At 38.8% G+C, this 27,947-nt stretch overlaps 1 pseudogene; it reads right to left on the reverse strand.

Moving 5' to 3' along the window:
- Positions 1-942: 942 nt before the first annotated feature.
- LOC149152537 (putative vacuolar protein sorting-associated protein 24 homolog 2 pseudogene) lies at positions 943-27,947 on the reverse strand (annotated as a pseudogene).

Below are 27,947 nucleotides of genomic sequence, written 5' to 3' on the forward strand. Positions count from 1 at the left end.
CTGTCCAATCCTTGAGGGCGAGAAACCTTGAAGATAGGAATTGTGCAATCCTGACTCATAGTAAGCTTGGAGATCATAAACTCCACAGTCATGGAGGACAACCGAACACTGAGTCTAGAAACTATGCAATGTTCACTAAACAAAAAAGTTGTGCAGTACACACTTAGTCCACAAGTTACCCATTTCCCTAGAACTGTGCAGTCTTTCCCGATAGTGTGCATGGAAAGTTCCCCCTGGAAGTGAAAGAAAACTAAAGAGATAAAAACATCGCTAAGAAGTATGGATCCATCATTAGTTTCCCGTAGATGGCACATTGTTATTTTTTGAAGGTTCCACCAAGTGTCGCCTATTTCCTTGATCTCAGGCATGCACATCATAAAACCACATTTGCTGAAATCTAGTTAAACGATTCCTCTAGAGCTCATTTGAGAATTTTATATTGGATCTCTAGCATTTCCAAAGAGATCAAGGAACCTTTGGTGGGGTCATCATCTCTTTTCCAGGTGAGTTTTTCTTTTATCACCTTTTGCAGCCTTTTTTGTTGCTTTCTTTTTTTCCGTTTTGCTTGTGTGAGTGTTGTTTTTCTTATTTTTCTTCATGGTTTCTAGAATTGCAACTTGTCTTAGCTTGTAGAGGTGTTGTTTCAAGTTATCACTTTCTTTTCACAAATGTCCCACCTGTTTTCCTATTTTCGCACTTATAGTCACCGTTGTGGCAACTCTCCTCACATACTTGATTTTCCTTTTATTTGATCAGTTTCTGCACTTGATCCACATTGATTCACTCAGACTTAGTCAATTTTGCACTCAAGATCACATCATCATTCACTTCTTCTTGTTTTTTTCACTTAGACCGAGTATATTTGTACTTCCTTTGGTCAGATTTTTCCTTTCCCAGCTCGGCACTGCACAATCCTAAGGCTCTAGCAACATACTTGGCCTCTCAAATTGTGTAGTGCATATTATCGGCTTGCTCCAAATTTGGACTACGTAGTTCCAGGGGTGAGAATGTCAACTTAGCCACTAATACCGTGCAATGTCCAGTCTCTCCCAGTCTCTTTGTTATGCTGTTAACCTGCAAAATGATACCCAAATACAAAATATGCGAAGAAAAGATACCCAAAACACAGAATAGCAATGATTTTATTATTCAGAGAGTAATGTTCACTTGCCTCTTCGAGGGGGCAACCTCCAATAGATCAGAGATCGACTACAAAATAAGACACGATGCTCCTCGCAAGGAGTCTCTATCCTTTATATATGACTCGTACATGCAATACCATGGGCCAATACCGTGGGTTTTATTAATACCATCTATCTAATACTACGGCCCATTTGCAACTAAGTGTGGTTCCGTCATTAATTGCAGATTAACCACTTACAATTATTAATATGGGCTTTATTGACTCTTGACTATGACATGATCCCATTACATAAATAAGGGGGTTAGGGTGGAACCCTAACATGCCCTCCCCCTTAAGACTAGCCTTGATGACTGAAGCTGCGGAAACTGCTGAAGAATAGTGGTTGATTCCCAAGTTGCATCTTCCGGAGAGGTGTCTTTCCATTTGACGAGGACTTCCTTAATCATGCGGCCGCGCAATTTCTTGTCTCGTATGTCTAGGACCTGTTCGGGTTGAAGCCAGATGGACCCTACTTCGTCCAATTCAGGTAGACTGGTGTGAATTCTGCAATTGTTCCCAATCACTTTCTTGAGGCATGAGACATGGAAAACTGGATGGATTTTTGCAGTAGGTGGCAAGGCCAACTTGTAGGCCACTTCTCCAATGCGCTGAGGTACTTGATATGGTCCGTAGAATTTGGGAGATAGTTTCTGACACCCCTTGTCTTTGAGTGATGTTTGCTTATATGGTTGGAGCTGTAAAAAGACCTGATCCCCTTCTTGAAATTGGTGCTCTGAGCGATGCTGGTCTACCTGTTGCTTCATGCGGTTCTGAGCTTGATGAAGATTCTCTCGAAGATGGGTGAGCATGGTTGCGCGGTGTTGTAGGAGTTGATCCACTGCTTGTACTTTTGAGCATCCCTTGAGATACGAAGTAGTTGAAGGCGGGAGTTGACCATATACTGCTTCATAGGGAGTCATTTTGGTGGTGGCATGATAGTTGGTGTTATACCACCATTCAGCCAGAGGTAGCCACTGTACCCAAAGGTGTTGCTTTTCTGAAGTGAAACACCTAAGGTAGGTTTCTAGACATTTGTTGATGGCTTCAGTTTGACCATCTATTTGCGGATGATAGGAAGTACTGAGTTTTAGTTGAGTGCCTTGTATTCTGAAGAGTTCCTACCAAAAATTACTGGTGAAGATCGGGTCATGGTCGGACACAATAGAAGTGAGCATGCCATGCAATTTGAAGATCTGATCCATGAAAGATTGAGCAACCAAAGTTGGTGTAAATGGGTGGGGTAGGGCGCAGAAATGAGCATACTTCAACAGTCGGTCCAAAACCACCATGATGACTGACTTGTTCCCTATCTTTGGAAGACCTATAATGAAATCCATAGAAACCTCCATCCAAATTGATGCCGGAATGGGCAAAGGTTGTAATGTGCCTGGTGTGTTGACAGTTTCCCCTTTGTGGCATTGATAGACATCACATTCTGCTACGAAAGTAAGGATGTCCTTTTTCATGCCTGTCCAAAAAAATGATCTTCTGGTGTGAGCATATGTCTTCTGAAAGCCCGAATGTCCTGCAATGGGAGATGAGTGCAATTCTGCCAAAATGCGACTTTTGAGGGTGGATGTTGGTTATGTTACGACTCTGTCCTTGTAGCGAAGAATATCATCCTGCCACGAGTAGCCCTTGGTGGAATTTGGATCTACCTGCAATTGAGAAATGAGTTGGGAGAGCCCGGGGTGTGAAAACCATTCCCTGCAAGCCTCTTCAATCCATTCTGGAATGGGGAGGGAAATTGCTAGCAGAGTACTTTCCTCCTCAAATTGGCGAGATAATGCATCTGCTACACTATTGTCTTTCCCTTTCTTGTAAATGATCTCATAATCATATCCCAGCATTTTGGCTACCCATTTATTTTTTTGTGGGGAGGATAGGCATTGCTCTAAAAAATATTTAAGACTGTGATGATCTGTGCGGATTTGGAAACGTCGCCCCAATAAGTAAGGTCGCCAGGTCTCGACTGCATGTAATATGGCCATCATTTCCTTCTCATAGGTAGATTGGCCCAGATTCCTCCCACTGAGTTGTTGGCTTGTGAAGGCCAACGGTTGCCCTTCCTGCATTAAGACCACCCCAATACCTGTACCCGAAGCATCACATTCAATGACAAAAGATTTGGTGAAGTCAGGTAGTGCTAAGACTGGAGTGGAACACATGGCATTTTTTAGAGCTTTAAAGGCCTGTTGTGCTTCCTCATTCCAGAAGAATGAATTTTTCTTTAGGAGTTGGGTGAGGGGCTTCACTATGCGACCATAGTTGCGGACAAATTTACGATAATAGCCTGTGAGACCCAAAAATCCTCTCAAGCTCTTCAAGGTCTTAGGTTGAGGCCATTCCTGCATTGCCTGGATCGTTTTGGGGTCCACCTTGACACCATCACGCCCCATAATGTGGCCCAAATACTCTACTTTTGCCATGCCAAACGAACACTTGGACATCTTGAAAAATAATTTATGCTTGCAGAGCAGTTGCAAGAGTAGATCTACATGCTGAAGATGTGCGGCCCAAGTGCAACTATAGATGAGGATGTCATCGAAGAAGACAAGGACAAATTTCTTGAGATATGGTTTGAGAATGTGGTTCATAAGGCTCTGAAAAGTAGAGGGGGCATTACAAAGCCCAAATGGCATGACTAGGAATTCATAATGGCCTTCATGACTTCGGAAAGCAGTCTTGGGGATGTCGACTTCCTTCATGCGAATTTGGTGGTAGCCTGAGCGAAGATCCAGCTTAGTGAAGAATTGAGCCCCATTGAGTTCATCCAGCAAATCATCAACCACCGGGATGGGAAATTTATCTTTGGTTGTCAACTTATTGAGGGCCCTGAAGTTGGGACACATCCGCCACTCCCCATCTTTCTTGAGCACCATGACCACATGGGATGAATAAGGACTAATGCTGCGTCGAATGACACCTGCTTCCAAAAGTTCCTTGATGATTTTTTCTATTTCATTCTTTTGGGTGAACGGATATCTGTATGGGCACACATTTGGGGGTTGGGCCCTGGAACCAAGGTGATGCTATGATCATGTTCCCCTCGCGAGGGTGGAAGCTCATGAGGCTTGTCAAAGACCGGCAGATGGTTATTTAAAATCTGTTGCATCTCAGGATGAATTGGCATAGGCTTGGTTTCGACTGTCTGGATGGCATTAAATTGAGCTACAACTCCATGATTTCCCTTTTTTAACAATTTTTCCATCCTATGCGAGCTGATGATAGAGGGGGCTCCCGCCTGGAGTCCACAGAGGGTATGTGTGTAGTTGTTCTGCTTAAAACTCATATATAACTCCTGGAAATCCACTGTGATTGGCCCAAGAGTGCGGAGCCATTCAGCACCGAGGACAATGTCGCAACCCCCCATGTGTATGGCAAACATGTGAGTTTTCAACTGATAATCCCCCATTTGAATTTTGACATTTTCACAGTGGCCTTCACATTTCATTGTGCCTCCATCCGCAATTTGAACTTGGAAGTTAGAAATTGCTCGTACAAAACAATGCACTGCTTCTGCGACTTTTTGATGGATGAAATTATGTGTACTTCCACTATCAATCAAGACTACTACTTAGCGATGTTTAATAAAACCTCTGATTTTGAGAGTTTGAGGGGAAGAAATCCCTGCCAAAGCATGCAACGAAATAACTGGTTCATCAGAGACATTGTTCTTTTGGTTGTCTTCTTCTAGCGGCTCATGTTCCTCCAGTGGTGGATCATCCTCTGTTGAGCTGTAGTCAGTGGCATCAATTTGAAAAAAATTGGGCTCCTTGCATTTATAACCTGGGGAGTATTTTTCAACACAGTAGTAACATAGGCCTTGCTTTCTTCTTTCGGCCATTTCCGCAGGTGACACCTTTTGGACCTTAAGTGTTTGAGTCGTGTTGTGAGCCTGTGGAGGGCGACCTTTAGCGGAGAAATTTGGGAAACTGTATTGGGCTACTAATGCACGTTCCACGTTACGAGCAACCTTGCAAGCCTCCGTCCATATGGGAGGGTGGTGCAATATGACTTGGGCTTTGATAGCTTCTTTAAGACCACTGATAAAACATTCCGTGTAGAACACATCTGAGAGACCCCAAGTGCGGAAGGCTATGGCTTCAAAAGCTGTAATATTGCCATCCACTGTACCAGTCTATCGAAGCTTAGTAAGACGACCCAAAAAAGATGATTCCTGGTCAAAGCGGTCTTGAAGAGCTTTGGTGAATTTGGTCCAAGTCTTAAAAGGTCCAGTGCAACATTGATGCCATTCCCACCATTGCCACCTTTCATTGTCCAAGTACATGCTCCCCAACATAAACTGAGTCTCATCATCGAAGATGCGATTTAGTTTGAAATACTGCTCCATTTGTGCTATCCATGCCGATGGGTGAGAGCCGTCAAATTTATGCATATCCAACTTGGGAGGCCGCTGACTGGGTGGTGGGTGGGTGTGCCAGACATGATGAGAGTGGCTAGACTCACCCTCATTGTGTTCAATGCCATTATACTCCTCCTCGTGGGCTTGCTCCTTGCCCTTCGAGACTATTTTCACGACCATGTTACATAGTCCGGTAAGCTGAAGGTGGAGGTTGTGCATTGATTCTTCAAATTTTTCCATCCTTTCATTGGCCATCGCTTGAGCTCTAGTTTCTACCATACACCAACCGGGTTTTTTGAAAATTGGGACCGCCTAAAAAAAAAATTCACTAAGAAGTGAATGGTACCACCGTGCTCAGCTCGTCGTCCTGATTCTGATGGGCTAGATCACCAATAAGCACCCCGAGTTTTACTCCTTATCAATACTGCAGTGGCCAAATCCTCAAAATGTCAATGCGGCCAAAAGTCCTGCGAAATGGATCTGATGGATCTAATAGATTAGAATGGCTGATCTGCGAACTTGAGACTGCGGGACTGATGTCTGCTGCTGCTGCACCCCTTTGCACAGGCAGATCTGGAAGAGATGTTGTGTGATCCCCCGATAGAAAAGGGAACTAAGGTCTTGAGGAGTGTCAGGTGCTACAGATCGCAATATACATAAGGGTCTGGTAGTAGTACTCGGCCCAATTTTTCAGGGCTCTAACTAAGGAGGATCGAGTGTACCCTTAGCTGTACAACCCGACTACCCTATCGTACGGGTGAGTAATCTCCTCGAGTGCTGTTCTCGGTGTACTGTAGCCGCAAGACGGCCGACGGTTTATCTATGGCGAGGTTTCAAGGGAGCCTAGGGGGCTTCCGATATGCCCGAGGGTACGTGGAATACAATCTGTGCGCGGTTCTGTCTAATGCGCTACTACTCGAAGGGGTACCCACAGGGGTTACAAGGGAGTCCAACAGATGTGACCACCTCTTGTATTTCCTGCGTGCATGCCTCCCCAAATCCGTAGGTTTATGCGCTCAACGATAGATCCTGTGGTTTAAAGACGTCGTAACACATCTCTAGCCAAAAATTTTTTTTGCTAAGAAATGGAGATCCCACCAGCTCTGGAAAGTGCTCTGATACCACTTGTTATGCTCTTAACCTGCAAAATGATACATAAATACAGAATATGCGAAGAAAAGATACCCAGAACACAGAATAACAATGATTTTATTATTCAGAGAGTAATGTTCACTTGCCCCTTCGAGGGGGCAACCTCCAATAGAGCAGAGCTCGACTACAAAATAAGACACGATGCTCCTCGCAGGGAGTCTCTATCCTTTATATATGACTCATACATGCAATACCACGGGCCAATACTGTGGGTTTTATTAATACCATCTATCTAATACTACGACCCATTTGCAACTAACTGTGGTTCCGTCATTAATTGCGGATTGACCACTTACAATTATTAATATGGGCTTTATTGACTCTTGACTATGACGTGATCCCATTACAAAAATAAGGGGGTTAGGGTGGGACCCTAACACTCTTCTCAGGTTGGGACTGCACATTGCACAATATCAAGCCACAAGATTCATCCCTGGCTACTGGGACTGCGCGATACACAGTTCCCATAGGCAACCGGTCCCTCTTTCCAATAAAAAATGCACAATACTTCCCATCATATGATTGATTTGTTGCTTGATAATGCCTTGAAAATAATTTTTCGCAAGGTAATGGTTGCTCGCCATGAGTGTCCTTTTTTTCCCACAGTTAGCACACTTGCGAAGACTTCTCTCTGTTATTGTGGCACCAAAGGGAGCTACTTCAAGAGAGACCAGTGAAAGCGGTACTGGGGAAGCAGTGAGGCAATCGCCAGTTAAATTTCCAAGATATGTGAAAACTCATATGGTTATAAAAAAGAAGTCAACACTAACATGGCAGCAAGTCCAATAACAACAACATAAGGCTGCACGATCAGGGCAAGATAAAGTTTGCTGAAAAAACAAAGGGAGAGGAAATTTTCAGAGTTGAAGTAGATTCAATCCTTATGCAAGAAACTTTTGGAAAGGAAGGAGGGGAGACAGAGAGAAGAGAGAAGGAAGAGAAAAACGTAGAGCATGGAGGATGCAAAACTAAGGATGCAGAAAGTAGAACAAGAAATGAGGGAAAAACAGGAATAAAGGAGGAAATAATAGGAGGAGAAGTAGAAGTAGGAAGAAGAAGAAATGCAAGGTGCAACTTCAGGAGAAACAACATCGATTCAAGTTGAAGAGAAAGGATAGTACCAACTAGGAGTAGAGGGGGAGAGAGAATAAATGCAGGATCAAGAGCTTGCTCAGTAGATTGATGACTTGCTTGAAGTCGTGGACATGGAGTTGGAATAAAAGACATAAGATAAATATGTTGAATTAATTCCGAGTGCACCATAGGTCACCATTCAGTCTCCACAACCTCCAGCCGTAGTGCTAGTCCCAAGAGAGGAATCAGATATAGTTCATCCTGATGATGACTCAGTAATGGATGTGTACAATTTTTTATATAACAAACTTCAGGTGAGTATTGTACAAACATGGAAATTTTTTTTTCGATATGGTCATGCATCAACTCCATTCATTAGAGAAAGGGTGATAGTGGTAGACACTAGTACGAATCCAAATGCCATTACTGAAGCCAACTTGGGCTTCGCAGGTGTGACGAGATAAAACACTTAGTGTTTGATCGCTGAGAGTATGCAATCGATACAAAATCTATAGGTTGCTCGACAAGAGATAGAAAAAATCCACAGAGCAGCACAAAGTACATCTGCCACATAGGTCTACTTCGAGGAAATGAGGGAAGTGATACTTGGTGAGGTACCAACACTTTAAGAGACCATGCAGGACCTCGATTAGGAGCTCATGACCATACATAAGGAAGTTGTCTTCCTGCATAACTCATACAAACAGAGAAAGGAATTTGTCAAGATTCTTAGGAATGTGGAAGCTTCCATGGTTGTCATGCAAGAATTGACAATGTGGTACAAACAGGAAATGCTTAGTTCGGTAAAGAAGATGAAGCTACATGAAGATTTGGAGAAAGAAAGAGTTCGAATGTTTATTCAAAACAAAAAGCTGCTCACCTCATTCATTGGAAACATTCAGACCTCATATGTATGGATGTACACCAATTTCGATTTCATGATGAGAACCCCCAAGATCCCATCACTCAGCTCACTCACCGCAGCTAAACGCAAACACCAAGTCAGGTAGGAGATTGAAGAGTAATTGGAGTAGCTGAGATAGGTTGCCACCAAGGACGATTTAGAGTTGAACAGAGAATACATGGAGAACTACATCGGTGACCCTGTCTAGATTAAAACCATTTTGCTCCTACTCGAGAAAGAAGTTAAGATTGGTTCCAAATAATTGTACCCAGATGCTATGGAGGCTAGAGTCCGTGTCCATTCTGACACCGTCATGTAGTTTGGGTATGTCATTGCACATTACGAAGCTTGGCATAATACGTGATTGAGAAGCATCAAGTGGGAGTTGCTGAGCTAGAGTGTTCCCAAACTCCGTCATCATAGCATTTTGTCTTGTTAGTTTGTCAAGTTGTTTCTACCCTATTTTTTCCTATATGGGTATGAGTGGAAATTGTAATATTATTGGTAATTATATTGTAAGTGAATTTCTAAGTGTCAATATTGGAATATGAAGAGTGATCATGTAATGTAATGAATCATTTTTGTAAAGAAGTTGAAGAGTCACCCCCTCTTGTTATAAATAGAACCTCATAACTCATGTAAATGCCTTTTGGGATCTAATATTTTGGATAGGCTTAGGGTTATAAATAATTTGGGAGTATTGTGAAGAGCCTTGGCTTCTCCATAGCATAGAGAGAGTATAATTCTTTGGAGGAGCATGTGTTCTTAATTGTAATGTTCCACTATTGGGGCTAGTGGTCATCAATGGTGTATGTATGAATGGAACTTTCACTTATAATAATAAAATCAGAGCCAACATGCTTTCATGCATATGTTATGAATATATTAGGACTATTCTTGTTGTATTTGCAATGTATGTTATTTAACGTATGCTTATGCTTATGAATTATTCCGTTTGCATTTTTTGAATCTTATTGGATGCATGTTATTGTATTAATTCATCACTTTAACCTGTGGACTATTCAACATCTTATCTTGTGATGTCATTATACTAGTGTGCTCCTTTCACGTTGCATACTATTAAAGGCTTCCAAGGGCCATACTTCTTTTTCCCTTCATGTGTTAGAACCCTCATGCATTGCACTTGACTCTCTGTAGCGTCACACACTTTCTCTCACCCAAAGTTATCATACTTCCCTCTGCGCATTTTTGCAGTCAAGGAATAACATTACCACCCACTGCTGAGACTCCTACTCCAACTGGTGTGTGGTCTAGTTGGGAATTCATATCGAGGAGATCCCCAGAATATTGGTGGGTCCATCACTGTCAACATTTCTAGCATTGGAAGGAGGGCTAGATGACAAGTTGAGCCCTTGAAGTTTGTTTTGAATTTATGCACTCATTTAATGACTTCTTCCACAATTAAAATCTCGGCATGTTTTTCGACATATCTAAGTCTGCAAGTTCTGGCAAGAAATGTAGATGACTTTTCAACCCTTAAATTCGATGGCGAGGGTGAGATAACCTTGCTTGATCATATTGTTCACTTTCCTGAATTCTGCATAAAGCACAACATCTACTATAAGGATGTTTCTTGTAGGTTGTTTTTTAGGAAAATTAATTACCTATCATTGAATCGTCAACTCGGGGGTTTCGTAAAACTTGCAAAGCATGCGTGCAATGTATATGCTAGAAATTAACTTTCAATTTAGATCAATCTAACTATGAAACAAAATAACAACAAACCAAATTCACCTATTCTAATTCAGCAATCAATTCAAAAGAAATTATAGTATAACACGCGTAATTGAGATCTTAATCTTTCACACTTGCAAGAATTGAAAAGAACACCACTCTTTCAGAAATGAAATATTCTCTAAGGAATCATGTGTGCATTATGAAATCAATATCCTATGAAATGAATAATAAAAACCACATGACATAAAATGAAAGAAAAATCAATCATTCTTAACCGCTCACACATGAAAAGATACGAAAGAAAATAAAAACAATTGCTCTTAACCTCTAGATATGAAAGCAAATAAAAACAATCGCTCTTAACCTCTAGATATGAAAGCAAATAAAAACAATCTCTCTTAACCTCTAGATATGAAAGAAAATAAAAACAATCACTCTTAACCTCTCAAAGAGGAAAATATATGAAAGAAATAAATCTTAATCTATGAAAAACGATAAATCTCACACATTGTAGGTGGCGAATTCAAAAGTATGAGAGATGGAAATTTGAGAGGCTCCCAATGCAAGCATTATCAATCAAGGTCAACATCACTCATGAGCATGGTGCTAAATCTAAATTCCATTCAAAACATAAGTAATGTTAACTTTCCACCTGAGTATCTCCATCTTTACATGTGCCTTGAAAGGAGAAGGCTCTCCTATTTATACAATAACATAAGAAGCTACCTCATTAATGGAGGTCCATTATTCTCTCCCTAAATCCCTAGAAAATCTCATAGAGTTACAAATCAAATAGGTAATGATGAGACACATATCCTCTTTCACCTTTATCCAAATCTTCTTCCATATCTTGAAGGGAATTCGAATTTGAGCATTGGAGGCCACATAAGGGTGCCTTGGAAGCTTCCAAATGACCTACACATGTCATGAAACTCAAAACAATTTTACGTATTATCAAGTATATGTCATTTTTCTAAGTTTTAACCATAAATTCACTTAAAATACTAGAAATCATTAGCTTTTGGAAAACACAAAGGTAACCCCATGTAATAATGAAAATGGAGGCTAATAAAAGATTATATGGCTATGGAGTTGGAACATGTGAGTGAAATGGTGGTGATAAAGGTGAAAGTGGATGATATTTTGAAGACATTTTGGAGACTCTACATACCCCCCAACTGATGTTATTGCATGTCCTCATGCAATTAACTGCATTACTTAATCATGTTTTGCTTTTGAATTAGCTTGGCTTATATCAATTGTCCTTAAAATTTTCATTTGACAATTTCATTTCTTTTTGCAAAGTATTACTTGTCATACATTGAATTGCAACATGTTTGGTTGGTTCTTGTGTGACACCAAATATTAATTGGTATTGGTTCTTTTGTTTCAATACCTTGTTTCCTTTTGTTGCAGCAAGATTCATTGAACATATTTAAGAATGCATCTTTGAATCAACCATATAATATGCTCATCATTTAGTCTTCATTTGCAAACAACATAACTTTTGAACCATAATGCAGTCATAGTGATTAGGACAAGTATATTAGGATGAAACGAAGTGAAATGGAATGAAGTGATTATGAAGAGTGATCATAAATGGATGTCCCTTCCCCCCTAAACTAAAGGTGTTTATGGTTTTTTTTTCAAATGAGAAACGAAATATGGTGAAGTATTTTCCAAAATTTTTAATTTTAGTATTTAAGGAATTCTATGATTAAAAGCTAGAAAAGACCATACGTTTACTTACCTAGGAAGTGGAAGAATTGTGCATATGTAGAGAAGTTGTAGCTACTGCTGGATCATTGAATAGAATGTAGAATTTCATCTACTTCTTGGTTGAATAAATGGTGGATGAGGTGGTGAAAGTGGATTCTTTATTTCTGCTGCTAAATCTTCTATATCTGTTACGAAATGTTGAAATCGTATAGTCTTCTCCTGCTACAAAACCTGATGGTACAATTCTAGTCATGCGAATAAATGTGTTGTTGCCGAGCATGAAGAGAAGTCATTGGATTACTGGCCATTGATGAATGTCGTTAACTAATGTGAGGCAAACTGACCATTAATGTTAATGAGTGCCAAGGTACCTAAGTACATCTTGCAAAGTGCGAACTTGCAAGATCCAAAGATCAAGGGACATTGATGTATTCCTATGATTGTTGGCAAGAGAACTTGTCGTTGATGCATACAAGACTCAAGGTACTAATAAAAGCTCTAACCTTGAACCTAGATAATGTGCTGATGTTGATAGGACAAGACTTGTTAGAAGGGAGGGCTTAATGAATCCTCCATCATATAATGCGAACATAAAACAATAATTTTGAAGGACTATGAATGAAAAAATTGCATCAAGCAAGATTTATTTAATGGAAAGGATAATGACAAGAGGGTAAACAAGTGAACGAAAGCAAAAGAACAAATCAGCATGTAAGTGAGCTGAATGTCTCTATGAATGAAAAATGTGAATGGAAAATGTAAAAGGAAAATGTAGATGGAAAATGTGAAGGAAACATGCGACTCTTTGCAAGGAAAATGGTGATAATGATGCTTAGAGAAAATGATTGAATAGCTTGTGAGTTTGGAGAGGAAAATGATGGCATTTCTGGATGATAGAAATGGATTCAATTGGTTCATGTTTCTTGAAATTGGTCATAGAAAACCAATCATGCATAATTGACTTCCTTCAATTATCAGATTGTCCTCGAACTTGAAAACAAAAATGGCACTAAAATTGCAACAAACATAAGTGTGTTCAAAGAGAAGTGATCAATTTCTCTAGATACATACAAACAATCTGCATAATTGAAAAGTTCATGACGTGTTTTCATTTCAAATGGTTAGTCCAATTTCACAATTGCGATAATAAATCTGATTTCTGAAAAATGGCGATATGCACACACAAACAATTTCCTCCATTTATTTTTGAATCATAGCATTTCATATAGATAAAGAAATATTATTTGGAAGTGCATAATGATTCCTACAAAACCATCTTCGATAAAAAATTCATCAATTGATCTTGTAGATTTAGCGCCTTCATAGTTCTTCTTCTTTCATGCATCATGCTTGAAAACATAACATTAGATAAAACCAATAATAAATTTTTGAGCATGATTTTTTGATTAGAATCCATTGTTGAAAAATAGATCATTGAGTTAAATACAAAGCTACAGAATTTTTTTCTAGCTACAGAATTGTTGTTCAGTTGCAGAATTGCATAGTTTATGTAGCTAAAATCCTATAAACCTTCTTTGGCTGAACAATGGTAGAGAAATTTCTAGTTGTTTATGCCATAGCCTTGTTCTTGTCTCATGTTTTATGATTCTTTTCTTTGTTTCTTGCTTTGACGGGTGTTTTTGAGTGAATCACCACAACAACCTTCTCTCAATTTTCTCTAGTCATTAAATAAATTTTCACATCAAAAATATTTATGACAATTTTTTTCATGGAAAAAAATAAAACTAATGAAATATTTAAAAAATTTAAAAAGTGAAATATAAAAAAAAAACATTAAACATACTAATAAAAAAACATAACATATATATAAAAAAAGTACAAACATTATAAAAAAACACTTATTCCAAAAATAAAAATAATAAAATAAAAATAAAAACAAGCATTATAACACACACACACACACACACACACACACACACACACCATAACATATAAAAAAACATATCTACAAACCTATAAACAATGACCTAACATTATATACAAAAAAAACAACCTAATAAAAATGAAATTTTCCATGTAAAAAAAAACGTTTTCTGTGTACTGGTCAGGAACAAGATACGAAATGTCCTGAAATATTATCGCCGTGAAGAATGGGAGTGAAACATGTTTTTCCTTGTGAGCATGTTGCTTAATATTATCTCTTCTTGCAGCTGTAGGTAGCTGTGCCGTTGTATCCCCAGCAAAATACTTTGTGAACTTCCTCTTCAGCTTCTTCTTCAATATCCTCAGAGTCAAGTGCAGAATCGAGGGAATCATTCACCACCTCCTCAATGACTCCTACCTTGGTCATCTTTGTGGTGAATTCTTGCATTGTGGCAATTACTTTTGGAGCCTTCAGGAGCCCATTCACGAGCTTCATCACCTCAGTACTTTTTGACAAGTGTCCAACAGCCCGAGCAGTTGCAAAATTTTCTCCAAGGTGCATAGATATTAAATTCAGCTGTGCCCTGTTCTCATAAAGGCGTTGAACAAATCGCCTCGATCTTACAATTTCTTTTCCAAATTCTTTGCCGACATCATGTCATTTTTCTTTGCTACATCCTTCACTTCTTTCTGTACTCTTTTTTCTTCACGCTGAATGAAACCTTATTCCACAAATTTACACTTTGTTCTCTAATTTGGCGATCAAGGATTTTATTCGATATCTTCTAGCACACAGGTTTGTTGAGATGTTATGTCGAGACTCTCCACCTAACATGCACCGTATGATCTCCATGGCGGATCTACCTCCTGTAGATTAGGAAAACTGGATCTTCTCCTTCCATCATGGCCACAACTGCCTCTGCATTAAATTCTAAATTTGTTTTTCTCACGCAATCTCGGAAATAAGGCTCTAGAGAACCCTGAAAATCTCTCAAACGATTATGAATTTGAGATAATCACTCATGCGAAACATAACTAACCCCGTTTGGAGAAAAAAACACATTTTAATTTTTTGAAATTCATTTTCATTTGGCCATAAAACATGTTGTAAAATGACTTGTCAAAAACTTCTACGCATTTCTGGAAAATGTTCACGTAAACAAAACTACTTACTGGATTTTTCATGTCCACCGCCTAGCATGGATGAGGATTAGCAAGAGTCTTTTTGCAACAATTTAGTAATCACATATTACCATGATTTCTTGATACCATGCAATCTCCTCCATTGGAGTGATTATTGCAGAGAATCGTGGCTCCATCTTTCGCTTCTAAAACAAGAATAATATGATTTAATTTTGACCTCAACGATCCATCATCATTATCCTTTGTAGCACAATGCAATTGCGTTGATTGTACAGGAAGGCTCCACAGTATGTGGCATGATTTGTACCTTTTTCTTATTATACCCCAAATGATCCAGTGAGCTCAGAGTTTGAATGAATATTTTGTAGGGTTTTTATATTAAATGTTTTATTTGCAGGCTTGTTTTGAGGTCGATGTCCAACAATTCGTATCAATGCTTATCCTATTGTGTTTGGTGGTGACAACCACCTTCTCAACAACCAAATATGCTGAGTAGAAACGTACACCGAATTGACCAATCATGCTCAACACCAGCTGCAAGAACTTCCATAAACTCTTTCGTGCCAGATCTTGCAAGGTTTTTCACTAGATTTTGTCATGCGAATCTAACTGTTGATAATGGTAAACATAATTTTTTTTTTGTATTTTAATATATATATATATATATATATATATATATATATATTTTAATTTCAAATTTATTTAAATAAACAAATCTAAAAAAAATTGTGTGTTTTTTTTTTTTTTTAAATATATACATATATAAATTTAAAAAGAAACACTACATTGATTTTATTATTATTATTATATATATGTGTTTAAAATTATTAAAATTCAAGAAAATAGATATAATATAAAAATTTAAAATCCTAAAAAAAATGAAATTAAGAAAAAAATGCAATTAAGCTTGATTTTAGTTTTCCTAATTTATATACTTGAAAGAATTTTATCTTTTATTTTTGAAGTATATGAGTCTTTCCAATGGAGCCATTTACGAGTTGAATTTCTAGAATGTTCATATCCAAACTTGAAAAATGTAGCTGATTGTGTATGATGACATGAGAAATTGTTTTAACCTTTAGATTTTCCACAAATATCTATTGAATAACGGATGAATGTCGTGGTGCAATCGCATTTCGATACCATTCCTCAATGTAGTCTTTGTTCTCAAAAGAATGGTTGATCTACATTCTAGATCATTCATCCATAAATGGTTAGTATCGAATTTTTTTATATTTCTTTTTTATAAAATGATATGCAGCTAAATGATTCATGCATCTACATGCTTTAATCATGCATCTAGAAAAAAACTAAAAAATGAGGTCGAAACTTAAATGCTAGTTCCTATGCACACTTCCCCGACAACGACGCCAAAATTTTGAGGCAAATTAATTACCTATCATTTAATTGTCAACCCAGGGGCTTCGTAAAGCTTTTGAAGCATGCGTGCATTGTATATGCTAGAAATTAACTTTCAATTTAGATCAATCTAACTACGAAACCAAATAACGACAAACCAAATTCACCTATTCTAATTCAACAATCAATTCAAAAGAAATTATAGCACAACATGCGGAAAAGAAATCTTAATCTTTCACACTTGCAAGAATTGAAAAGCACACCACCCTTTCAGAAATGAAATCTTCTCTAAGGGATCATGTGCGCATTATCAAATTAGGATCCTATGTAATGAATAATCAAAACCACATGACATAAAATGAAAGCAAAAACAATCATTCTTAACCTCTCACACATGAAAAGATATGAAAGCAAATAAAAACAATCACTCTTAAACTCTAGATATGAAAGCAAATAAGAACAATCAATCTTAACCTCTCACACAGGAAAAGATATGAAAGAAATAAATCTTAAGCAATAAATATTAATCTATGAAAAATGATCAATCTCGCGCGTTGTAGGTGGCCAATCCAAAAGTATGAGAGATGGAAAGTTGAGAGGCTCCCAATGCAAGCATTACCAATCAAGGTGAACATCACTCATGAGAATGGTGCTAAATCTAAATTCCATTCAAAACATAAGTAATCTTAACTTTCCACCTGAGTATCTCCAACTTTACACATGCCTTTAAAAGGAGAAGGCTCTCCTATTTATACAAGAACATAAGGAGCTACATCATTAATGGAGGTCCATTATTCTCTTCCTAGATCCCTAGAAAATATCATAGAGTTAAAACTCAAATAGGTAATGATGAGACACATATCCTGTTTGAAATTTATCCAAATATTCTTCCATATCTTGAAGGGAATTCGAATTTGAGCATAGGAGGCCACATAAGTCTTCTTGGAAGATTCCAAATGACCTACACATGTCATGGAAATCAAACCACTTTTAAGTATTAGCAAGTATATGTCATTTTTCAAAGTTTCAACCATAAATTCACTTAAAATACTAGAAATCATTAGCTTTTGGAAAACACAAAGGTAACCCCATGTAATAATGAAAATGGAGGCTAATGAAATATTATATGGCTATGGAGTTGCAACATGTGAGTGAAATGGTGGTGATAAAGGTGAAAGTGGATGAAATTTGAAGACATTTCAAAGACTCTATAGTTGTTCATTATGATGTTCGAATGGCATATAAGGAAGTGGTGCCACACATTGACCGATGCCTCCATACACTCTTTTGAGCATCTTATCACAAAACTGTTGTGTATTTTTGACATGTTCAATCGTAAATGTCTCGGCAAGAAATTTTTAGAATTGCGAAAATTACTTGAAGAATCGTTACGTAATTTTCACATTCGTTTTATGAATTTGTGTTTTGAATATCTAAAATATGAATATGATTGGGAGTTCTTGACAGGAATATTTCAATATCTTGTTCACATTTTAGAAAATCTGCATGAGTTAGAACCTTTTGTGTCAATCCCAACATACATCAATGTTATAGCTTCTAAATCTGCGATGGATGAGGTTGTTGTTCTAAGTGACCATCCATCGTCCTCTCATCAAACAACTCTAGTTCAACAGGATGAGGTAGGAGAAGTTGAAAATTCATATGTTGGTTTACCACCATCTTTTCGCAGCTCACATACTCAAAATTTCAGCACAGGTTTGGACTGTCAATCTAATGATTGTCATGAAATGTTATCTCCTCATCCTCCATCCTTTTCTACTTATGATCCTCTAGATTTTGATGTGTCATGTTCACATGTTTCAAATATCTCTTGTGATGTTCACAAGGATCAAGTGTTGGATGGAGTTGGTGTTGAGAATCAACCTTGTGATATCATTCACGATGATCATGTGGGGGATCCCATAGCTAAACAATAATATGAGACGAAGGATGATTCTCTTCCTTCCGCACCTCTCCTTCATCATTCCAAAATTTCCCATGATTCTCTCATTTATGTTGAATCTTCTCAAAATTTATGATCCTAATGATGTTACTACTTCCAATCATTCACAGAACACGTGGGATGTTAGTTTTGCATCCAGATGTGGAGAGGATGAATATTCTACTCCTGATATTCCTAACCTTTAATCTCATAATTCTGAAAACTTAGAGGGTGAAATTTATTATTTTTTATCTTCCCATCTTTGAAATTCATCAGATCATGAGGATGCCTCCATCTATGATCTTGAAATTTTTTAACGTGGCTGTCACGAACTCTTCATTGATTCATTTGGTCATGATTATGATTTTTCCGCTATTAATCTTTCCCAACAACCGATCTATGATGATATGCCTTATGATGAGTTAGAACTTCCCCATGTTGTCAAGGCACTTCTGCCCAAGATGATGGTTATGTCAGGTTCTTGTAGTCTTGAGGTCAGTTCCTCTTTCGATCAAAATAGTGTTGAATATTCTGAGGGTCCTCATCACTGTATCGTACATATTGAAAATTAGTCTATCTTGCAATTGTCAGATGCTCCACCTGTATTACATGATCCTATTGCTCACTCATTGGAGGAGTTGTACAGGGTGAGCACTGTTGCAAAACAAAAAATTTCGTCTTTCTTCATGTTCGCTCGACTTCGCAATTCGAAATTTTATGCTTGTATGTATGCAACTTGCAGTGCGTCGAGACACCATCTTATAATCACATAATGTGTTTCATGCACTTTTTGCTATTAATTTTTGGTGTGTATATTCAAGATTTGAACGTTTTGGTTTGCATGGTCTTATCTTTCTTGCTTACGGATTTTGTTTTATGTATTTCTTGACATGCTTTCCCTCGCCACATAGGCTAGCCAATGCACCGGTGGCTGCATTGGAAGTATCATTTCACATAAGTTTGGACTATGCCCTGTTTAGGTTAGGAGTAGTATTAGTTTTTATTTTCTTTGTTGTTTCCTTTCAAACTTTTTCTTTCTTTCTTTTACTCCACTTCTTTCCTTTCATTTGTTTTCTTTTCAGTTATAGGCTAGTTTCTGCATGAGATCATGTTTGGCTTCTTAGGCAAGCTCGACGAAATCCAAGAGGAAGTGCTACTGTCAATGCTTCATTATCTGTCTATTCCCTCTCCTTGTGTGAATCTTGCATTTCTTTTACTTGATGATACTCTAATGGAAAATACATTCATTTCAAAGAGATTCATAGTGAACTCATGATGCTTTCACTTTAACTATTACCGCCTACTCTAATCGGTCTTCTACTTGCGGTTAATCCTTGTCATCTAAGTCGAGAAGAGTAAGGATGGGAGGAAAACGTTAACAAGTATGTCAAAGGTATATACAAATATCCTTCTATGAAGGGACAACCTTGCCTTCTCTCAATAAGTCGGGATCCCTCTTCTGCCACATGAAATAAATAATTGCCTATGCATAGTTCTTTGAACAAGTAAAAATGAAAAAATGAAAAATGAAATAAAGGGCGTAAGAAGAGAAAGGCTTCCTACACAGAGAGGTGGAGAAAGAAACTCCAATGGCGTACTTTCTAGGCTCGCTGGTAGTAGAGCAATGCCTTTGTTCTTGAAGTGAATCCGTCAGGGTACTGTCTAGGACTCATGGCATCAGAGTAACACTAGAAATAAAAACCAAGACTCTAGAAGTCTCATTTACCTGTGCATCTATATACTCTTCATCCCCAATCGAAACAACTGAGTTTGACTTGGATTGGTATGTGTGTTGTTGATAAAGAGAATGGTAAGGACTATATATTTAGCACAAGCTAAGTGAAGAAGATGTGATAATCAATGAACTGAACAATACTTCCATAAGAGTTAGACCTATTTTGCATAAGACAAGATCCATACATAGAGATGGAGTTCTACTAGTGTGTCTCTAGTGTTCTGGCAGCTACAACCACCGTCCAAAATTCTGGCTATGCTCTGATTTTGGAGCCTTCCTTCTTATCTAGAAGAGCTCATCTTGCACTAATCTAGGTATTCATGCTTCTATTGATACTTATCTTTTCCATGTGTGATTTTGTTTTCTTGTTTTGACACTTAAATTATCTTTCTAAGTCACAAGCTGATCTCCCAACTTGGTCTCACAGTAGCTCTGGGCTTACCTCCAGAAACTGTGCAATCCTTGAGGGGAAGCAGCCTTGAAGATAGGAATTGTGCAGTCCTAATTGGAAATCAATCTTGAGCACAAAAACTACGTGGTCATGGAAGGAAACCTAATATTGAGCCCAGAAACTGCACAACTCTCACTAAGCTTAGAAACTGTGCAATACACACTGAACTGGAAAGTTGCCCAATTCCTTAGAACTACACAGTCTTTCCCGACATTGTGCATGGAAAGTTCCGCCCCAGAAGAGAAATGAAACTAAAGGGAAAAAGGCATCCCTAGGAAGTGGGTATTTACTATTAGTTTCTTGAAGATGGCACATTACTATTTTTAGATGTTTTTGCCAAGTGTTGCCTGTGTCCTTGATCTTAGGTATGTGCATCATAAAATCTCATTTTCTCAAATCTAGTTAATTGACGCCTCTAGATCTCATTTGATATTTTGATATTGGAGCTCTAGAATTCCCGAAGAGATCAAGGAACCTTCAGTGGGGTCATTATCAATTTTCCGGGTGAGTTTTTCTTTTATCACCTTTTTCCACCATTTCTATCACTTTTTGTCATTTCACTTGTCTGAGTGTTGTTTTTCTTGTTTCTCTTCATGGTTGCTGGTGTTTCAATTTGTTTTAGATTTTAGAGGTGTTGTTTCAAGTTATTTCTTTCTTTTTGCAAATGTCGCATCGATTTTCTTGTTTTTTCACTAATCATCGTCGTTGCAACGACTCTCCTCACATACTTTATTTTCCTTTTGTTTTCTCAGTTTCTACACTTGAAGCACATTTATTCACTCACACTTAGTCAGTTTTTCACTCAAGCTCACATCATCATTAATTTATTCTCATTTTTCACACTTCCACGAGGAATATTTGTACTTCCCTTGGCTGAATTTGGCCTTGCGCAAGTGGGTACTATGCAATCCTAAGGCTCAAGCCACAAGCTTGACCTATGGAACTATGCAATGCATAGTATAGGCCTGCTCCAACTGCACACTATGTAGTTCTAGGGGCCAATCTATCACCGTGGCCACTGAGACTACGCAAGGCACAGTCTCTCCCAATCTCTACCTAGGGTGGGACTGCACATTGCGCAGTCTCAATCCACAAGTGTCATCCCTGGCTACTAGGACTATGTAGTGCATAGTTCCCATAGGAAACTAGTCCCCCTTGCCAATGAAAATTGCCCAATCCTTCCCATCATATGCCTAGTTTGCTGCTTGATCATGCCTTGAAAGTTGATTTGTTGAAGCTAATGTTTTCTTTCCATGAGTGTCATTTTTGTCCACATGTACTACGCTTGTGAAGAACTTCTCTTTAGAATTCATTGTTACCATGGAACAAAAGAGAATTGCTTCAAGAGATATCACTGAAAGACGTATTGGTGAAGTAGTTAAGCAAGTGCCATTTAACTTGCCAATATATGCAGACAATAACTTTTTATAGGAAATGCATAAACACTAACATGGTAGCAAGTCCAATAGCAATAGCCAAAGGCCACAATCCAGTACAAGATCAAGGAAAGAGAAAGGTTGCTAACAGAATAAAGGGAGACCAAATCTGGAGAGTGAAAGCGGATTCAATCCTTATGCAAGTGGATTTGGTAGAGGAAGTAGAGAAGACAGAGAGAAGAGTGAAGGAAGAGAGAAAATAAGAGCTTGCACGAAGTAGAACTGAGGGTGTAGAAAGAAGAATAAGAACTGAGGGAAGATTAGGAACAAATGAGGAAAGAATGTTGGGTTGTGTTATATTATTTCCACAACTAGCCCTCCTAGTTAATGGGGGGGGGGTTAGAGGGGGGGCAGAGCCCCACCTTTGATGTGCCGACTGCATAGTGGGGTGGTCATAGGGGGTTTGAGGGGGCAGTTAGCCCCCCTCTACCGGGTCTGGGGTAGCACCCCAAGGAATTTTTTTTTCGACCCTATATTAGGTGGGTGGACCTACCTATGGTTTTTTGCATGGTTTTCGCACATGGTTTTGGGCACGATTGTTTTCGGTCCATGGTATTGGATGCTTTGGCATGTATATATATGTATTGTAACATTCAAAGGAACATAATGAAAGATCAAGCTGGTAGTCTCGGTTTTAGGATCCAGGGGAAGTAATCTGTGTATATGTGTTTTATGTGTTATGCTCTCACACTTTTTTTTTGTTCTTAGAATTCATATGCAGGTAATTTCGGTACGGGGTTAAAACCTACATTTGGTATCAGAGCTCTTTTGGCTTCAAGGGGACGCCTTTATTATTGTGGGGTTCCACTCGGGCCTATTGTAGACCCTGTTAAGTGGGAGATCTACAGGATAGATTCTTGTGGTGAAAGAAGATGGCAAGAAATTGAAAGATAGAGATCGAGAAATTTAATGATCAGAGTTTTGAGTTGTGGAAACTCAAGAAGGAGGATCTGTTGGTGGATAAAGATCAGTGGATTGTGGTATATCCAGGTACTAAATGAACAAGAGTGTCCAATGAAGAATGGAAGAAGTTGAATCGGAAGGAAAAGAGCAAAATATGATTGTGTGTCTTAGATTCAGTATTGTTGAATGTATCAGGGGAAGCTACGACTAAGGCTTTGTGGGACAATTTAGGGACTTTGTACCAATCTAAGTCTCTAGTGAATAAATTGTCCCTACAGAAAAAGATGTATAACCTGAGGATGAAATATGGAGACTCAGTAACAGAGCATCTGAATGCATTTAATACTATGGTAAGTCAGTTATTATATATGGATATTAAAATTTTAGATGAAGATAACTGTAGCAGTTTGTTGTGTTCTCTACCAGATTCATGGGATAGTTTGGTTATTGCAATAGGTGGCAATGCAACTGCCTTGCAGTTTGATGATATAGTCTCATCCTTGCTGACAGAGGAGATGAGATGGAAAAATATGGAGAGCCAAAATGGTGATGCCTTGTCTATATGAGGACGGTCCCAGAACATAAACAAAAATAAGTCATCGAGTGGGAGATCTAAATTTGGAGGGAGATCTAAATCTCCAGGAAAACTTGTAAAGGTGTGCTGGAAATACGAAAAGGAAGGGCACTACAAAAGGGACTGTAAATCTAAAGCTCCTGACAAAGGAAAGGGATCTGATGATGCTCCTTCTACAGAGGCAAAAACCACCTCAGTTGAAGGTGGGGATGTGTACTTGGATTCTTCAAGTACACATGTAGATCATGAGGCATGGTTAATTGTCTCAGGTGGATCCTTTCACTTCACTCCCCATAGAGAGTGGTTCTGCGAGTATGAGAAATAAAATGTTGGTGATGCCTTCTTAGGGGATGATAGGAAGGCTGGAATCGTTGGATGCAGAAAAGTAAAGTTGAAGCTGCAAGGTGGAAGAGTTAGAACACTTCTTGGTGTTCTGCACATTTCTGCATTGGATAGAAATCTGATTTTTGTAAGCAAGTTGGATGATGCAGGTGTAAAAATGGTGTTCAAGAAAGATACCTGCAAGATCGTTCGAGAAGCACTGGTATTGATGTAGGAAGTTCGGATTGGAACTCTGTACAAGCTTCAAGGTAGCCCTGTTGTTGATTGGTGCAATAATTTTGTGGTTCCTAAAAGTGGAGCAAAAAATCTTATGGTCTTTGGAGAGAAGACCATGCTGTGGCGTCAAAGGCTTGGACATATTGCAGAGAAGGGCTTTCAAATACTTCATGGTAAAGGTATGGTAGAAGGTATGAGTAATAGCTCTCTGGATTTTGATTTCTTTGAAAATTGTGTATATGGGAAGCAAAATCAGGTGAGTTTCTCCTCTAGTTGTAAGAGGGCAAAATAGATATTAGAGCTTGTGCACAGTTATGTGTTTGGACTTGTGAAGGTTCCATCACTAGGTAAGTATGTGTACTATGTATCATTTATAGATGAATTGTCAAGGAATACATGGATATATTTCCTCAAGAAGAAATCTGAAGTCTTTGACAGGTTTAAGGAATTTAAGGCTTTGGTGGAAAACCAGACAGAAAAGAAGATAAAGGTGTTGAGGACAAATAACGGTGGAGATTTTTGCAAGAAGGAATTTGAATAATTATGTAAGAAGTGTGGTATAGCACGCATAAGAATACTCCATAAACACCTGAGAAAAATGTAGTTGCAGAAAGAATGAAAAAGACGTTGATGGAAAGGGCAAGAAGCATTCTCAGTGGTGCCAGGTTAGGACAAGAATTCTGGGTGAAGGTAGTGGAGATAGCATGTTACCTAGTCAACATACCACCTTCATCAGCGTTGGAGGATAAGACTCCATAAGAGGTATGGAATGGTAAGAAACCCTCTCTTTCACATTTGTTGGTATTTGGATGCAATGCATATGTACATGTTCCAAAGGAGAAAAAAACAAAGTTGGATAGTAAATCTGAAAAGTGCATCTTTATTGGGTATAAGGATGGTTTAAAAGGATATAAGCTTTGGAACACAGTAAGAAGGAAGGTTGTGTACAACCAAGATGTGGTGTTTAGAGAGGTGAAATATGTTATTAAACATGAAGTCCCATAAAAGGAACCTGAGAAGATAGAGTTTAAGCTTAAGAATCAGACTCTTCAATAGAAGGGGAATTAGAAGATGAAGAGCCACAAACTCTGGTTGTGAGAAGATCAATTCGAGAAATAAGTAGCCGGAAAGCTATAGTCCATCTGCTTTCTGTTCAAATTTTTCTTTATCTATTACTGATGATGATCCCAGAAATGTGAAGGAAGAAGTAGATTCAGAGGATGGAAAACTCTAGAAAGAGGCCATGGTTGATGAAATGACATCTTTGCACAAAAATGAGGCTTGTGATTTGGTGGAGTTGTCGGCTGGAAGGAAACCCATTGGAAGAAAATGGGTGCTCAAGAAGAAGAAAAATGTAGAAGCAAAGGTGGAGAAATAAAAAGCTCAGTTGGTAGCAAAAGGTTATTCCCAGGTGCCAGGAATTGATTTTGGTGATATTTTTTCTCCTGTTGCCAAGGCAGCTTCTATTAGATTACTTTTATATGTTGCTTCTGCTTTTGATTTTGAGGTAGAACAGAAGGATGTGAAGACAAAATTTCTTCATGGGGATCTGGAAGAAGAGATATACATGAAACAACCTGAAGGCTTTGCAGTGAAGGGTAAGAAATAACTGGTATGCAAGTTAAATAAGTATCTATATGGGTTAAAACAGTCACCAAGGATGTGATATCAGAAATTTGATACATTTATACGGGGAATTAGCTTCACCAAAAGCAAAGTGGATCACTGTGTGTATTTTAAATTAATTGGTGATCGTGTTATTTATCTAGTCTTGTATGTGGATGATATGTTGCTCGTTGGAAATGACAAAGAAATTATCTAGGATTTGAAGACCCAATTGTCCTCTAAATTCAACATGAAAGATATTGGTGCTGCAAACTATATTTTGGGCATGGAAATTAAAAGAGATCGGGAAAGAGGAAGCTCTGGTTAAACCAGAGGAAGTATATCGAGACAACACTGCAGAGGTTTAATATGCAGGATAGTAAACTAGTGTCCCAAGGCACAAGAAGAGGAAGAGGACATGTCTTCTGTTGCATATGAAAGTGCAGCCAATAGCCTGATGTATTCAATCGTTTGTACTAGACCAGACATTGCACATACAATGGGAGTATTGAGCAGGTTTATGTCAAAACTAGGGAAGGATCATTGGACATTAGTAAAGCGGGTCTTTGGGTATTTGCGTGGCACTAGTGATTATGGTTTGTGCTACTAAGGAAGACCAGGATTGGGTAGAGTTTTTGATATTCATGGCTTTACTGATGCAAATTGGGCTAGAGATATGGATCAGAGAAGATCTATAAGTGGGTATGTGTTTAACCTATTTGGAGTTGAAGTTAGTTGGATGAGTAAGAAAAAAATAGTAGTGGCATTGTCCACTATAGAGGCATAATACATGGAAGCCACTCATGCAATCAAGGAAGCAGTCTGTTTGTAGAGATTGTGTTCAAGTATGGGGTTAGTACAAGGAGCTATAAGAATAAACTGTGATAACCGAAGTGCAATTTTCTTGGCAAAGAACCCTGCTTACCATTCAAAGACAAAGCACATTGATGTTCAGTATCACATTGTGAGGGATATGATAGAAGACATGTTGGATTGTTGGGGCCTGACCCACATTCAAAGTTAATTAGCAAAATAAATCCCTATACTACTGGCCCTTTCAACAACAGTTCACGGAGCGCGGACTGAGGTATCACCCAAAGTACTATGGGAGGGTGATAGAACCAGGTTTCCGCACCCTTGAGATGTCTGAGAGGTTCGACTGGTCCCACTGTTTGTCCCTACACGTAGGTCACTTCGTGCACTTCCCTGTTCCTCACGCCCTGATACACTGCCTTCGCGCAGCCCTAACCAGGGGCTGTGGAGCTTCCACGCTACTAGAGTCGTGCTCTGCGCTATTACCCGAGGTATTACTTATCTTCCTATACTAGTTAATTACCTCCATGTACTTGGATGTCTTACGTTATAATTATTTATACAAAACATTCATATAAGTTCGCGCAACAAATAAACAATATACTTGAAAATTATACCCAATCATATATTAAAACAGGAAAAGATGCACAAAAATATGGTAGACTTCTCTTTATTGATTCTTCCAACAGTTACAGAATCGACCTACCCTCCACACTTAGTTGCAAGGGTCCGCACCCTCAGCTATGGACTACCAGGCCTCTGCGCACTCAACTACAGAGCCTTCCCCTACTCTACGACCCAAAGACACACTTTACACTTTTACTCAATCACTTAGACTTCTCATGCTCTTATGCCCCTCTCTACACTTAGAGCCTCGCTCTATTTATACAATCCCATGGTCCCCGGACCATGGGTAGGTGTATTAAGTCGACATTACATTACAAAATGAGGGTGGACAACCCTGTGACTCTATCATAATATTGCGCTCTACACCCAGAATTCGCGGAGCTTTTACGAAAAGATTTAGTCAAAACATGGGCTTTAAGCCCCAAAACATGCCTTGGGGGGATTCCATGCCTAAAAGGCCCCCAACAAAAACATCGTGACTTGCCCTCGAGTCACTCTATCGGAGCGGAGATCTTCGCGCGGAGTCCCTCCAACTCTTCTCAAACTGTTGCAAGGTCGGCACCGCACTGAGGTGCTGCCTGTTGGATCTGCTGCATGCATTGTTCTGAGACCGTGGTGTCGAACGTGCTTCTCTGCATCTGTTCCTGTATCCCCTACATTTGTGCGAGGTTACCTTCAATTTCTACTGTGATGGTGAAGGCCTCGTCGATCCAAGGTTGAACGCGCACCTTTAGGACTACTTCCTTGTGTCGTGCCACATCCAGCTGTTCTTTTAGTGCCTTGGCCTGTTGCATCTCCACGAGCCTCTGAGTGATGGCCAT

The sequence above is a fragment of the Pinus tabuliformis genome, chromosome 9 (assembly GCF_031772625.1).
Source record: "Pinus tabuliformis cultivar Carrire ecotype Pingquan chromosome 9, CPIR1, whole genome shotgun sequence".
NCBI lineage: Eukaryota > Viridiplantae > Streptophyta > Pinopsida > Pinales > Pinaceae > Pinus > Pinus tabuliformis.